This window comes from Capsicum annuum, chromosome 1 (genome assembly GCF_002878395.1).
Source record: "Capsicum annuum cultivar UCD-10X-F1 chromosome 1, UCD10Xv1.1, whole genome shotgun sequence".
NCBI classification, from domain to species: Eukaryota; Viridiplantae; Streptophyta; class Magnoliopsida; order Solanales; family Solanaceae; genus Capsicum; species Capsicum annuum.
Genome location: NC_061111.1, coordinates 229673203 through 229690338, shown reverse-complemented (window position 1 = coordinate 229690338; position 17136 = coordinate 229673203).

Sequence of the window (17136 nt, the reverse complement as noted above, 5' to 3'; positions counted from 1 at the left end):
TACATCCTTCGTCTACCTACCATTGGTTCATCATCTACTGCATTTCATTCTACTGAAGCTGATATTTCTATAGACAAAAACCCTTATAATTTTTCTTATTTTCTTTCACTAATCATTACACTTTACCTGTTCTTACTACAAATTGTATTTCTAATTCAATAAATTAAAATAAATTTTTGTGGCATCAAAGAATATGTCATTTGCTTTTAGTAAGATACTTTTCATATCTTTTTTCTCTGCTAATTTTCTGCCAAACAATCTTTTCTATGTCCCACTTGTCCTGTGGCAAGACAACAAATAAATTCTTTCCCCACTAGTTCTACACACTCCACTTCAACTTTCCAACTTATTCACATTGATATTTGGAGACCCTATCACACTGCCCCATAAATGATTTCAAATATTTTTTGAACATTTTAGATTATTTTAATAGGTTCACTTGGACACATTTACTATCATATAAAAGTAGTGCCTTTTTCTGTTATCAAAGATTTCATTTTCATGGTTTCCACTCAATCAATACCTCTATTAAAACCATACATACTGATAATACATCTGAGCAAGGATCTTCTACCTCACATTTTGAATACCTTTCCTATTTAGGTATAATGCACCAAACCACTTGTTCCCATATTCCTCAATAAAATAGGGTGGTTGAAAAGGAAACATAAGAAACTTCTAGGAACTCACATGACCCTTCTATTTCAATCAATGCTTCCCACTATATATTAGGGTGAATGAGTTCTCACCTCCACCTATACGGGGAATAGATTTCCTTTTAGTTTTTTTCTCTAATAAACTCCTTATGAAGTTCTTCATGGGTTACCCCTTTCATCCTCCCATCTCAAATCATTTGGTTGTCTATATAATGATACTATACCTATTCCTTATAGGGACAAATTGCATTCAAGAGCTATTCCTTGTATCTTCATAGGATATTCTCTTGATAAGAAAGTGCACAAACTTTTTCACTCACATAATTATTTCATATTCTACTCTAGGGATGTTACTTTTGTTGAACACATTTTTCCATCTACTTCCTCACCTTCTATGCTGTTTTCATATGATTCTTCACATCCTTCTATTTTTTTTGACTTTGATTCTGTTCATACTCTTCATATTGCTCATCTTGGCAATCCTCTTGCCAATTTTTCTACCTCTTTCTGTCTACCTCCTCTTAGGAGATCATCTAGGACTACCCACCTTTCTATATACTTGCCAGATTTTGCATGTTATTTTGTGCTTCCATCTTCTATTCGAAATCCACCCCCTTCTGAGCCTTTACACTATCAATAAGAAATATTTCACATTGTTTGGAAGGATACCATGACCAAAGAATTTCAAGCCTTGAACCTTAACCACATATGGGACATTGTACCATTTCCACCTAGCAAGAAAGTTATTCCATGAAAATGGGTGTATAAAATTACCATTGAGAGGTACAAATATAGATTTATTATCCTAGATAACACTCAAATGGTCGGAACTTATTTTACTAAGACATTTTCCCCTATTTTAAAGTTTACCACTATTAAATACCTTCCAGCCATTTCTGCAAAGAAGTCTAGGACTGTTTATTAACTTGATGTGAATAATGCATTTCTATGTGGCAAATTATCTGAGGAGGTTTATATAAAGATCCCATTAGGTCTCACTATTTCCTCATCTTCTAATTTTACTCCTTCTTTGAAATATAAACTCCAAAAGTCACCCTATGGCTTAAAAAAAACATCTAGACAGTGGTTTGCTAAGTTTTATTGAACCTTGACTTCTAGAGGCTACTTGACAAGACTTAATGTTTATTCTCTTTTTACCAAGATGTCATCCCTCTGCACTATTGCCATTGTTGTATATGTGGATGATATCTTGTTGGCTAGTGATGATTTGAGTACATAAGTTCCTTGAAATGCTTCTTGGATGCTCAATATAAGATTAAGGGTCTTGGGGATGTTCATCATTTTTTGGGCCTTGAAGTCCAGAGGGCTTCTCAAAGTTTTCTTATTAACAAACATAAGTACACTAAAGAGTTGATTAAGGAGCTCTACTATTCTAATTTTTCTTCCATGGTAACTCCTTTGGAGATTTACCTCAAGCTTCCCCTGATTCAGGAATTTTACATTCTGATCCCACCATGTTTTGGAGGCTTGTTGGTAAGTTGAATTTATTCAAGCATACTATGCCATGCATTTCATTTTTTGTTAACCATTTGAGTTAGTTTCTCAATGATTCTAGGTTTTTTAACCTGCAAGTTTCTTTGTATGTTCTGAGGTACTCGTAACATGATCCTGATAAGGATATTCTCCTCTTCAGTTCTTCTGATTTCACTCTTAAGGCATATTCTGATTCTGATTAGTATGGTTGCTCTATTTCACAAAAATTTAAATTTGGGTTCCTGATAACTTTGGGTGCTAGCCTAGTTTACTGAAAGTCCAAGAAACAATCCACTGTTTTGCCATGTCAGAATAAAAAATCTTTGTACAGATACAAAGGAATTTTATGTAAGAAAACCTTAGAATATTCCAAAGTATAGAAGAAGATTGATGAGCTATAGTTTCTTACTTGCTGAAATGTTAACCGTCCAATTACAATAAATATCTGGTCTTATTTATAGATGGGCCTCAGTAATTTGGGCAATACACATTAATAAGGAAATAAAGGAATGGACTATACAAACTAATTTCAAGTATTAATTGGGACTGAATTTAACTCTGGGTATGGACAATCGTAACACCCCCTCAAGATATCACCCCCTCAAGATAGAGGATGAGAGAACTCTCAACTTGGATAAAAAACGATGATGAAAATCACCAATCAATGGTTTAGTGAGAATATCAGCCAATTAAAAGTAAGTATGAAGCTGAATATAAGGTTGTTCATAAAATTATTGCAGACTTGACTTGGTTGGTTCGCCTTTTGTCTAATCTTACCATTTTCTATATAATCTTGTACTCCATGAGCGTACTAAGAATATTGTGTTAGACTACGATGTTGTTTCCAAAAAGCTTGTTGCTGGTCTTATCATCTTGCACTACATTCCTACTCACTCCTAATTGGATGATATTTTTGGTAAACCACTGACCATTAATTCTCATCATCGTTCGTTGTCCAAGATAGGAGTTCACTCATCCTCCAACTTGAGGGTATGTTACGATTGATCCAGGCCCAGAGTTACATTTAGGCCCAACTGATACTTGTAATTAGTATGTACAGTCCATTGTTTTATTTACTTATTAATGTTTATTTTTGGCCCAAATTATTAAGATCTATCTATAAATAAGACCAGATATTTACTGTAATAGGACTGTTAACATTTCAGCAAGTAAGAAATAATAGCTGAGCAATCTTCATTTACACTCTAGAATATTTCAGGGGTTTCTTACAAAAAATTCCTTTGTATCTCCTACAATGATTTTGTATTTTTACAGCGTAAGGCAACAATTCATTGATTTTATAAAGTGAACAAGATCTAGGTGACTAGAGCAATCAACTCCTTGATCAACTTAAGAGAAAATATCTACAAGTGTGCAAAGACTGATTCTCGTCAGCTAGCTGTCAACCTTAGTCAACCTGTTCAGTGGTATTCTCTGTCCTTATACTCGACAAAACTCTTCTAAAATTTAGTTTATCATGCCTTTTGTCCTTTCATAGGTAGAATCAACCAAGTTTCAGCATTATATTTTACAATTTCATCTATAATGTGATATCTTTCCAAAGGTCATATATCAACCCTACTGGTACACTCTGATGTTTATGTATATTTATTTAATATTCAAATAGTTCACTTTAGCTATGTATTGCTATAAATTCAAATTGTATTACCTTATAAACTTTATGAAATCAAAGCAAAGAAGAGCTTAAAAAGAAAAAACAAACATTTCCAATCAAAGAAAAAATGAGTTCTTTTTTTTGAGTAAAGGGTGACTCAAAGCAAAAAGGAGATTAAAGAGACAAAACAATAAAGTGGGGGATAGGATGTAACGGAGAGGCCAATATACGAAAGTATACTAGAACTGTTCAAGTTGATAGTGAGAAGAATAAATCTTTCAGGAGAAGCAATAGGAAGTTGCTCTAAAGTGCTAGGACTTTATGAACAATTTTGACACCCTTAATCAATCACAGTCTTGCTTATTAATATTGGAGACCTACATTTAAAAATGAATGAAGAATCTTTGAAGCCTTTTACTTGTTTGCACACAAGTAATCAAACTTTGCAGAAACATAATTTGAGTTGTCCAATAACGATATAACTGTCTATGTTGAAGTGCTCCTGATACCACTATGGAAAATAATGTAATAATTTTGCTAAATATAAAATGAATCACTTAGTTTAATTAGATCATCTTAGATTAATCAAATCATCCTTAGTCAGTAACCACGTACGGTTAGTTAACTACTTGAAAAAGTTAACACTGTTAGAGTTAGTTAGAAAGTTAAGGATCAGTTGTGACACCCCAAATATCCAAGTCAATATTAGAAACATGATTTAAGTTCATGTAAAAATAAAATATCATGAATTGGTAGTTTGATGTGTTATTTAGACACATTTTAGGCCACAAAAAACTCTTAGCTTACAAACAAGTCAAAATATATCTTATCGATTGAATTCTTGTGAAGAATATCACTATAGTCAACTTCAAATAAGCATAACTTTTGTATTATTAAGAATTTTTGAGCTCAAGACCCATCAAAAGATAGCTAATTGAATTTTTTTCCAAATTCACCAGTTTTGACTTAATCCGATATCTGACTAAAAAGTTATGGATAAATTACTGAAGCAGTAACACGACTCTGAATCATCAAGACACTATGAGTCTTCAGGAGAATCATCAGCTGTAACACCCCAATTTTCTGAATCGGAATGCTACACGGTGCTCATGACCCCGAAGGACCACAAGCTAACCCATGATTGATATCTATACCTGTGTACTACATAATATATCATAAAATACGGAAAGATGAACATGAAAGGCCATAAGGTTCAAACGGAATAAAGGTCTAATAACAAAATGTCTGAAAAAGGTATAACAATACCAAAACAAGTCATAATACTGAAAATAATGAGATTTGAATATCTAATCTGACATATAGGCTGAAAGCCTCTAACTGAACTGAATAAGGAGTTAAAGGAACATGTCTTCAACTAACGCCATCTAGAAACTGAATAGTAAATGTAGCAATAATCATATCATCCTTGAATGAGAAGGACTCACTACAAACTCTGAACAATGGAATGCTACTGCTGATTTGGAGCTCATGCCTCTGAACCTATGGTGTAACATAAACGAAAGCACCAAAGCACAAATACGTCAGTGCTTTTGAATATATTGAGTATAAGAGTGAGGTAGTCTAAATGCAAAGGGTTATATGCTTGAACAATGCTGACTAATATAAATGTGAGAATACATACATGCATACATAACTGTAACTGAACTCGTGAAGATACAGACTATTGAGTCTGAATTCTGACAACATGAGTGTACTGATGCAGAGATACTGAATAAATGAATGACTATTTCTGACAGTTTGAATTATGAAAAACTAATCTGGTTGACTGTGTCTAACAGTCCTGAAGCTGAATACTGATATCATGAATTCTAATAACTGATATGACTGATACATGAGTTTAGAAAATTGATATAACTGATATAATTGTGATGATCAGCCTAACCGATATAACAGATACTGAGTGACTGTATCTGACAGTCTAAGTTCTGATGGAACTATCTGAGTTCCATTCTACTTGGAGTAACTAAATCGTAGATCAGTCCTATCTAGCGGGTAATCATGAGTATACTGATAATAAGGATGATTTGACTTAGTTTGAGATCAGTCCTATCTAGCGGGTGATCTTTAAATCTAATAATTCTGATACTAATTAATCATAGTTAAGATAAGTCCTAGCTAATGGGTGATCTTAAAGTCTATTTAAAATTGATAAGCATTGACTGTATCTAATAGTACTGAATCTATACTTCGAAACTAAATTGACTATATCTGGCAGTCCTAAATCTGTAACTGAAACTGTGGGATATGTTCATTTATTAGAAATGCCCTAAGCTAAGCTAAATGGGGTCCAATCTCTGCCCTGACTAGAAGGGTGTTAGTACCATTGCACCAGTAAAGACATCTACTGTGGAGTCAGTCCTAATCTAGCAGGTGACTCCTAGGATCAGTCCTATACATATAAATGTTCTAACGGGTGACCCCTGAGTATGTCAGTCCTATCTAACATGTGATATCTCATACCTACGCTGGCAACGTAATTCTGGAACTTAGGGATTGCTTCTAGGGATCTCAGTTCTATTCTAGCGGGTGATCCCCCATCCCTAGGTTCGCTCGGTGCTGAATCCTACTCCCATATGAAAGACACTGAACTGAATAACTGCGCTGAATTAAATAACTTAACTAAATTGATTTGCTAAATTGATACTAATTAACTGAACTGAAAATACTGGTATTGGTTGACAGAGCTAAAACTGAGTTTACTGGATTCCGATGATGGACGAAATATAATGAGTTTCGAGGACTGATTAAGAGTACTGATGTTACTGAGATTTACTGTGATTACTGAGGTTACTGAGCACTGAGATTATTAAGAATACTAAAATACTGAGATTACTGAGTTTTCTTGAGTCACATGACTGACTGATTTCTATAGATCATGGCTTGACTGAGAGTATCATGAAAACATGACATGGCTTTAGGCACACAGCTATATTGTTTTGGAACAAGTACCCCTAGGACTAGATGGAAGGAAACTGACACATATGACTGACTTGATCATAAGAGTAGAGTCCATAATCCACAATATCATAAATAAGGGATTTCATAATAAGCATGGTTCTCAACAATCTATTTCATGGAAGGGAATTTCATACATCATGTATATACTTGCATATCTTTCAATATCATGCTCATTACATATTACAACCACAATCCATAATATCATAACTTGGGGAATTTCATGAAGTACATGGGTATTCTACATCTTGTACATGAGTGGGTTTTGTAAGTAAGCATAGCATAATTCTATACGACTAGTTCATGAGTAATCCAAAAGTGTTCACAAGACACATTATCAACATAGATGACATTGAATCGTAGAGGCCTATCATGAATCCTTCCCTTAGTCACAATTTAGCTATAATGCATGCTTTCTAGTCTCTTAGGTATTTTATCAAACACCTTACATGCACAACTTAGGTATAGGTGTAAATCAAACAATTACTCATCATAAATAATCAAACTTACATGTTTTTAACTCATATGATGTCATAGATTCATAATAACACATAAAGATTTTATCTTGGCATCATTCAACATATAAACATGATCAACAATCCATTCATAACATAAAAACCATAATATATAGTTTTAGAAAATGGTTCTTGAACTTCATGGATGAAAGGAGTCCATGAATGAACACACGCATACCTTAGAAAGAAAATGTTGATGATTTGCTAGAGAGTTCTTAGATTGGGAAAATTAGTTCTTGATTATCTTGGAAAAAGGCTTGAATCTTGTTTTTGAGAGATGAGTTTGATGGAAACCTTAATATTGTGGTAGAGAGCGTAAGAGAGGGTTTTTGAGATGCTTAACTGAAGAAAAATGGGAAAAATTATGCCTCTTTAGGGTTACAAGTCATGGAAGGTGAAGTAAATGACCAAAATACCTTTATAAAATAAATTCCCAGTTGCTGAAAATCATAGCTGATGACATTTGTGACATGGCATAAAAAATGTGACAAACCATCAAAAATGTCATCACTTAGGAGCTGGAATTGATGGTTTCTTCCTAAGCCTGACGACATTTATGACAAGGCGTAAAAAATGTGACAGGCCATAAAAAATGTCATCACACAGAAGCTGGATTCTGCCTAAGGCTGACAACCTTCGTGATAGGGCATCACAAATATGGTAAACTACAACAAATGTCATCACTTAGGAGTTGATTTCTGCCTAAGGCTGAAGACCATCGTGATAGGGTGTCACAAATGTGGTAAGCTACCATGAATGTCATCACTTACGAATTGGTTTCTGTCTAAGGCTGACGACCTTCGTGATAGGGCGTCACAAATGTGGTAAGCTACCACGAATGTTTTCACTTAGGAGCTGGTTTCTGCCTAAGGCTGACGACCTTCATGATAGGGCATCACAAATGTGGTAAGCTACCACGAATGTCGTCACACTGTTTCCAGCCTGACATGCTAGTGTAAAATAGAAATAACTCTTTGCTCTGATATCGGATTTAGGCAAAATTGGTATCATTGTAAATATAATTCAAATAGCTTTCATTTGATATATATTAAACCACCCATTTCATCATATACAACGAGTTATGGTCGATTGAAGTTGAACTAATTTTTGACGCTCAATAAAACTTGAACGATAGGAAAAGTTTCATCTTGTACTTGAGTTAGGGGACCTATATGATCTAAATTCATGCTCAAATATATTCTCACACTACATAATTGATTAACACACTAAATTTACATAGGATTCGAGGCTTTTGAAACATCTACGTATAGGAATGACGGATTTTCATCCTAGTACGAAATGTGTGGTATTACATCAGCATGATAGTGTGGACAAAAAATTAGATCTTTTGGCTATGACTCAGGCTACGACTTATAGCCAGACCCTACGAGTCGTAGCTTAAGCCGTTGAGACTACTTTCAAGATTTTTTGAGATGATTTCTGTGGGGTTGTTTCATCTTTTATCACTATTTTAACTCCAAGACTATGTCATTTAAGCTTTCCAAGGGATGAATAATTATTCTAAAATGATTCAAAGTCTCTCATTCCTTAAAATTCATACAATAATTAGAAAATGTAAAGAGAAGGGGGTGATTCTCCTCTCCAAGCAAGCAATAGGTCTTTTCAACCTTTCCCTTCAAATTGAAAGATTTCTTCAAGGTTTTAAACCTCAAGTATGTGGGATTTAATCAATTGGTTTCCCTTCACCAATTGAGTCCCAATGATTACTCAATTTTCAAGTTTAATTTACCCTTTAAGCTCAGGGTTTCCATCAAAAGTGTGAATTTCTTAAGTTTTTAGTTTATTTTTTTACTAAACCATGGATATATGTTTTTCAATAAATTTGAGCATATTTCCACACTCAAAATTATAAAATCTCATTATAATGATAAATTCTTGATTTTTGGTCTTGAGTTATGAAATTTCTTATTACATTTAGATTTTAATATTTCTATGATTAGTTGCATTATTTAGAGATGGTGGGTTATGAACACTCGATGACCTAGGATTACACTTATGAATGATAGATTGTCCAACTTATCTATTATTGAGTACTTTCAGATTATGCATTTATTGTCGATTTTTAGAAAATTATTATTATTTTGCATTTTTCAGTTATTTGTGTCATTCAGTTGGGAGTAGTACTTAGCACCAAAGGAACACATGGATGGAGGCTCAACTTTTATTTAGATAGAGAGATTTAGTAGATGTCCCTAAGTTTTAGAACTATGGCTCCATCGTAGGTTCTAAAAGGTCACTCATCTACCAGAATTGACACATTATTCATGTCGAACACATTAATTGAGTGGATCCATGACAGTCACTGTTTGTACCTTTGGCAAGGTACTGAACGCATATCCAGCTAGAGTTACAGGTTGGACCCTAGTTAGCTCATATTGGGGTATGTTGGTTGATTTAGCTCCCACAGTCCATAGTTCATAGTTTAGATTTAGATACTTGTATGACCTTGTATTTAGTTGTTCAACTTATCTGGTACATCTTTATGACTTAGTCTTTCATCAATTTACCATGCCACATGCATCATGTTTAGCCTCTATCAGTTATTTCCTATCTCACATACTCATTAGATTAAAAGTGTTAATCGCATACTTTTTTTGTGTTATATTATCTTATAATATAGGTTTTAATGCTTAACATCCAGATCACGCTTAATACTATTCCAAATCATATCAATAATAGTGTTTGGTAAGTCCTCATCATTTAAGGGCTGATTTTCAGCATTTCTTTTTAGTATTTTTCTAGTTTTAGACTGCTAGAGAAAGTTGGGGGCTTGTCCCAACAACTCATATGATTTAGATGCTTTCAGAAAAATAGTTTTGTTTTTAGCATATTGACTATGGCAAACAATCTTAGTTTTGGTATCTAGTACTTATTTTGATTTTATTATAATCAGGTCATTTTAGTTTAGTTTTTTCTCAATATCTTGTTATTTTCATTAGTATTCTTAGTGTTTTTCTAGGCCATAGGTTACTTGTGACTTTGAGCATCATGTTATGTATAAGGGTAGTCTTTGGTCATCGAAAAATTGGTATTAGCGCATTAGGTGTAAAGTATCCTAGGGTGTCTGAAAGCCATGTTAAATCGAGTCTTATTCATGGGTGTGAAGTTCACCACACTTATAAGTGAGAGGCTATGAAATTTCCTTACAAAAGGTTTCACTTTTTAATGTTGATGTCATGCAATAGGGTGTAAAATCTATTCAAATCTTTTTTCTACCAAAAATGACTCCTAAAAAAATAAATGAAAGGAGGAATAGGAATAAATAAGCACCACCGCCAGCTCAAGTAAATCCTGTGAATGAACAAGTATCCCATGTTGAGTTTAGGACTACTTCTATAGAATTATCCCAGTCCATGGCCACCCAGAATAACCCACCAATAGGTTGTTGCATCAGTTAAGCTAGTGATAAATACTACAACAACTAGAGTTTGATACTTCACTCGGATGAATCCTCTAGTATTCTTGGGTCTAAGTTTAAAGAGGTTCCACAGGAGCTCTTGGATAGAAATAAGAAAGTTACTCAAATCATTGGTGTCACTTTAACTAAAAGTACCAATTTAGCTGTCTATTAATTACAAGGAGTGGGTCACACATGGTTAAAGAAATGGAAAGATGAAAGGGGTGAAAATACATAATCAGTAGAATTGGATGTATTTGTTGCTGCATTTCTAGATATATTTTTCCCATTTGAGTTAATGAAAGCCAAAGTGTAGGAATTCAGAAACCCGAAGCAGGGTAACATGAGTATGAACGAGTATTCGCTTAAGTTTATTTAGTTGGAAAGGTACGCTCCAACTATGGTTGCTTACTCTAGGGCCTGCATGAACAAATTTGTGTCGGGTGTTTCAGAGGACATTATCAAAGAATGTATAATGGCTATGTTGGTTAAGGAGGTGGACATATCCAAATTGATGCTCAAAAAATTGAAGAGAAGAAAATCAAGGAGTACTAAGGAGAGAGTAAGGAAGCCAAAGCTAGTAGCTTTAATTCCTCCCAGTAGAGGCCATATGGTGTTAATTGTTCTCAGCTCTGCCAAAAATCTTCAAATCCAACACCATCTTCTTCTAGTGCTATAATACTCAAGTTCAGCTAAGATACTTGACATAGAGAACTAGGCTTTAAGTCTTAGGGTAGGGTGACTAGTGTTTATGCTTACCCAATTTGCCAGAAATATAGTAGGAACCACAAGGGTGACTGTATGATGGGTAGTGATGCTTTTTGGAGGTGTGGAAAGTCAGGCCATAGATTTAGGAAATGGCAGTGGCTTCACAGAGAGGTAAGAATGCTCGTCAGCAAAGTCAATCCAACTCTTTAGTAGCTCTAACAGGTTGACGAACTAAGTAGGGTGACACATCTAGTGCAACTAGTGGACATCATCAGAATAGATTATATGCCCTTCAGACTCAATAGGATTAAAAGAGCTCTCCTGATGTGGTCACTGGTGCGTTACAAGGTTTTTATATTTATGTTGATGCATTGTTAGACCCTGAAGCCACACTTTCCTTTGTGACCATTTATATAAAAGTAGATTTTGGTATCAGTCCTAAAACCCTTGTAGAACCCTTCTCAGTTTCTATTTTAGTTGGTAATTCTGTCATACTCTTTAGTTCCTCGAGAGCACATCCTAGACGTCACACGATGCTTACAGTCCTGAAGAACTACAAGCTAACCCATAAGATGGTACTTACTATGAGCAATGGATAACATGATCATAAATGCATAAGAATACTGACATGCCATAAGTTTTTAATAATTGAATTGAAAACTGAAATATGAGTCTATAAAAATAACTGACTAAATCTGATATAATATTGACAAACTAGATAACAAACTAAAATGTCTGAATACTGAATAACAAACTCTAAGGTCAGATATACCTCTAAAAATGAAGGATTGTGAGTTGATAGGATAGGCCCCAACTAAATCCAACTAACTACTAAACTGAGACATGAAATAAAGTAATCCTGTCCTCGAAGTATGAGGACTTACCAATCCTACTACTGAGGATTTGATAAGTCTAATCGCGAGCTAGGAACTGAGCATTAGAACCTATGATATAATACATCATAATGCAAAATAAAAGGTATACAATCATGTAATACCCCGTACTTCTACCTTGCTTAAAATCATCCAAAAATGTTAAAAACTTGCTTGAAAGATGAATCCACTTTTATACATATGGGATTTTCAAGATTTTTACTTTTTCTTATGTGGAAAATTCAATAAGCTTTCCATCTATATCAAATTCGCCCAAATCCAACACCCGGGTGAAGAGTTAGAGCCTTTTTAGTGAGATAGTGTATCACCTGAACCATCAATGCATTGTGGAGCATGCCAAAATGAAAATCGTCAAAATCCAGTGAGCCTCCACGACTATAGCGCATTGCGCCAAGGCTCAAATTCACAATTTTCCTTATTTTACTGAATCTCCAGGATGTCTCCGTGTCACGCTAAACTTTCAAGTCACAAACTAAGGTGGCAACGCGATTTCCACCGCATCGCGCCACAAACCAGTTTCGCAATTGTCAAGTTTCCAGTGAGTTGGCGTGATTTCACTGCATGCGCCAGAATGTAAAATTGAGATTTTTCAGGTTCTAATTTCAGGGGTTGTTTGTTAAATTCCAAAAAACACCAAATCAGCCTATACATGACATTAGACCCTAAAAAAACCTATTATCTAATTGTTTACCCACATCACTCAAGAAATAAATCACTCTCTCTCAAAGATAGACAACCCTAGCCCCAAGTTTCAAAAGCAAATCTCAAGAAATCCATCCAAGAACTCTAAGAACCTTCAAGGTTTTCTTTCTCAGATATGCATAGTGTTCATTCATGGATTTCTTTAGTCCATAAAGCCCAAGAATCAATTTTTAAATCATGTATTATGAATATTATGTTATGGGTTGATTATGTTTATGTGATTGTTGTTGTATGGTTTCCAAGTTTGAATCTTAATGAATTTTTATGGAATTATGTTAGTATATGAGTTTAAATCCATGAATTTAGTGTTTTATGAGGTGTTAATTAATAATTATACCTATTCCCTAAGTCGTGCATGTAAGGTGTTTGATAAAATGCCTAGAAGACTAAAAATCATGTAATATAGTTCAATTATAACTTAAGTGATGGATTCATGTTTTACCCTTATGTTCAAATGGCTTCAATGCTATTTATGCGCAATGTAGATGTTGTTGAAATGCTCATGATGAAAGAATATGGAATTATGGCATTGATTATGTGTATTCTTTCTATGTATAAGATTCTGATAACTATGTACTTCGTGAAATTCCCCACTTATTGTATTATGGATTGTTGATGTTAGTCATATATTCAAGAATGTCATGCCTTATCAGTTTCTTTCTATAGAATCCTGGGGGTTCTTGTACCCGACAATTTAGCTCTATGCCTAGAGCCAGTATCATGTTTTCATAATATCCTCAGTCAATCCATGTTTAGTAGAATTCAGTCAGTCATATGAATTATGAAAACTCAGTAAACTCAATAATCCCAGTAATCTCAGAAAGCTTAGTACTTCAGTAATTCAGTAGTATTTCATCAATCAATGGAATTAAATAAAATCAGTCCAGTTCAGTTCAGTTAATCATGTTCAGTGTCTATTTAGTAGGGAGTAGGATTTACCATCGAGTGAACCCAAGGATTTGAGGACACACACTATCATCCAGTAGAGGGTATGATCCTTTGTAGCAATCCCTGCATTCCAGAACTATGTAGCCATCGTAGGTTGAGATATACCCCTACGAGTCTAGGAACTATACATATCATTTGAGTTTTTCTTATAGGAGGGGTTGACGAAAGAGCTCCCTGTCAAAGAGGGTTTACTTACAGTTTGTCTTTACCTATGGCACGGTATTGAAACCATTCAAATTGGGGTTACAGATTGAACCCAACCTAGCTATATTACTTTATTTGGGGCATGTCAGTTAGATGACTACTTCCCATTGTTTTAGTTACAGAATCAGGACTATCAGATACAGTCTCTCAATCTCAGTAATAAAACTCAGATAGTTCTTCAAATATTAAGATTGTCAGATATAGTCCCTAAGTATAGTACAGAACTCAACTAGTTCAACCAGATTTCAGGACTGTTAGACACAGTCAACTAGTTCATAGTATATTAATTATACGAAATTCATATTACCAATATTCAGATTTCAGGACTGTCAAATACAGTCAATCAGACCAGTTCTTCATAATTAGGACTAATAAAAACAATTATTCCTTTATCAGTAATACGACATCAGTTCCTCAGTACTCAATAGACTTAGTCATTCAGTACTCAGATATCAAAAAATCTACGTTATCAAAATTCATGAGTCAGTGTTACCATTATCTCAGTTACAATTACGTATTCATGTATATATTCTTACATTTATGTTATTTAGTTAGTTAGTATTGTTCATGCATATAAACCATTGCATTCATCCACCTCACTTGCATACCAGTACATTCAACGTACTGAGATATTGGCGCTATGGTGTTTTGTACCATAGATTTAAAAGCACAAGCTTCCGAGCATCCTTAGTAGATCAGATGTTCAACATCCAGACTAGTAGTGAGTCCTCATTATTCAAGGATAGCATGATTATTTTATTAGATTATTATTTCAGTAGTTAAGATTTAGTTGGGGACATATCCCATTAACTTTATAGATTTCAGATAGTTTAGAGGCTTTTAGACTATAACATGTTTCAAACAGCTTATTTTGGTTTTGGGTATTGTTATACCCCATTAGAAACATTGTTTTATATCAGTATTTGTTCAGTTTTGAACCTTATGGCATTACAACTGATATTTCACTTATCTATACTATATTATTTAGCACTCAGTTATAGATATCAGTCATGGGTTAGCTTGTGGTCTTTCAGGTTCATGAACATCGTGTAATGTTTTGGGTACCAAATCTGGGGCATTAAAGATCAGTACTTTAAATGTAGGTGTATGCTAAATGAGGTAGGCTGATATGCATGTTTTTATGAACAGAACTAATAGTTAACTAAATATGCAAGTAAAGTATGAAGTACTAAATAGAGAGCCTAAAATTTGTAGGTACTGGGAATATGTGGAAATCTGCAATTACTGAGTATGCATTAAAATCTATAAATACTGAAGATACATAGGAATTTGTAGATACGGAGGATACATGACCAAGCATGTAATATGAATTGAGAAAAATCTGTAAACTAAAATACTGAAATAACTGAAATCTATATGCTTTGGTCAAACAACACTAAGACTGAATAACTGATCTGGGACTATAACTGAGACTGTATCTGACACTGTGTGAGGTTTCATCTAACTGACATTTCCCAATCTGAGCTAATCGAGGTCCAACCTGTAACCCCAGTTGAAAGGGTGTTAATACTGTGCCAAGGGTACTAAAGCTGGCTGTGTGGATCCATAAAACTGATATAATATCCAAAGGACTAAGTGTGTCAATCCTAAACTGATGGGTGACCCCTGCGAGATAGTCAAGCATAATCTGACAGGTGACTTCTTATATCCTATACGGGCTGCGTAGTTCTGGAGTATAGGGATTGCTACTAAAGACTCTACCTATCTGATGGGGAATCCATCATCCCTACACTCGCTCGGTGCTAAATCCTACTCCTAACTAAAAAAAAACTGATATACTAGACTATTTTGAGTTTAATTGACTGATATTAGACTGTCTTGATAATGGTCATAGTACGTTTTGAAGACTATTCTGTAATGTACTCAGAATAGACTAAGTAAGCAGCTATGGTTTTATGGTATTCAATGCCCCTAGGACTCAAAAATAACAATGGTAAAATGGCACTAAGGCTTGGGGGACAAATCATGAAGGCTTTTATTAAATCAATCACTCTTGTAGGCATTTTATCAAACACTTGTAGTTCATGGTTTAAAACAATCATAGAAATGTCATGGAACTTATAGAAATAGCATAAATTGAACATAATTGTATTAAATCATGGTTTAATTTAATAAATAATAGCATTAAAATATGGATTATTGAATGAAAACAATAATTTCATTGAATCGTGGTATAAAATCAATAGTACATGGAAATTCATGGGTGAAATCACAATTTAAAATCAATTAACTTGCAAAGATCACAATTTTATAATTTAAATAGGATACTTGGACACCATGGATGAAAATAATCCATGGATGAATATCTAATATACCTGGGATAATGAATTTAGGAGGATTGATAGAGTGTTTTTGAGATTTGGCCTTGAATTTAAGAGTTAGGGTTCTTGTTCTTAAAGAGAGTAGATTTTAATTTGAGAGAATAATGCAAAACTGACCAAATAATGCTCTCTTAGGGTTAAATCCCGTGTTTAGGTGGATTTGGGGCCATGGGAAAAGACCAAACGGTCCCTATAATTTTAAAATCGCGTAACTGGAAAAATTCCCGATTTTCACCCTTGGCGTGATGCACCCACTATCGAGCCAAGCCACTGGAAAAGGGATAATTGGGAAAATTTATGGTGGTGTGATGCAGCATAATCACGTTGCCACCTTGTTTGTGACCTGGAAGCTCACTGCAATGCGGTGGATCGCGGAGAGACATTGGAAACTACCAAATGCCAATTTGGCCTTTGGCATGATGCGCCAAGATCGCACCCTTTCACTGGAAACTGCCAATTGTCATTTAGACTGGCTCCATGATGCAATAAGGGTTAAAATGATTGTGTTTAACAATTGAAACTTAAAATTTCCATAACTTCTTACCCGGTTATTGGATTTGGGCGAATTTTATATCATTGGAAAGCTAATTCAATTTCCTACGAATGGAAGGCTCTAAAATGACAAATAATGAGTGTTTCAAAAACTTTATATAAGAATACTTATG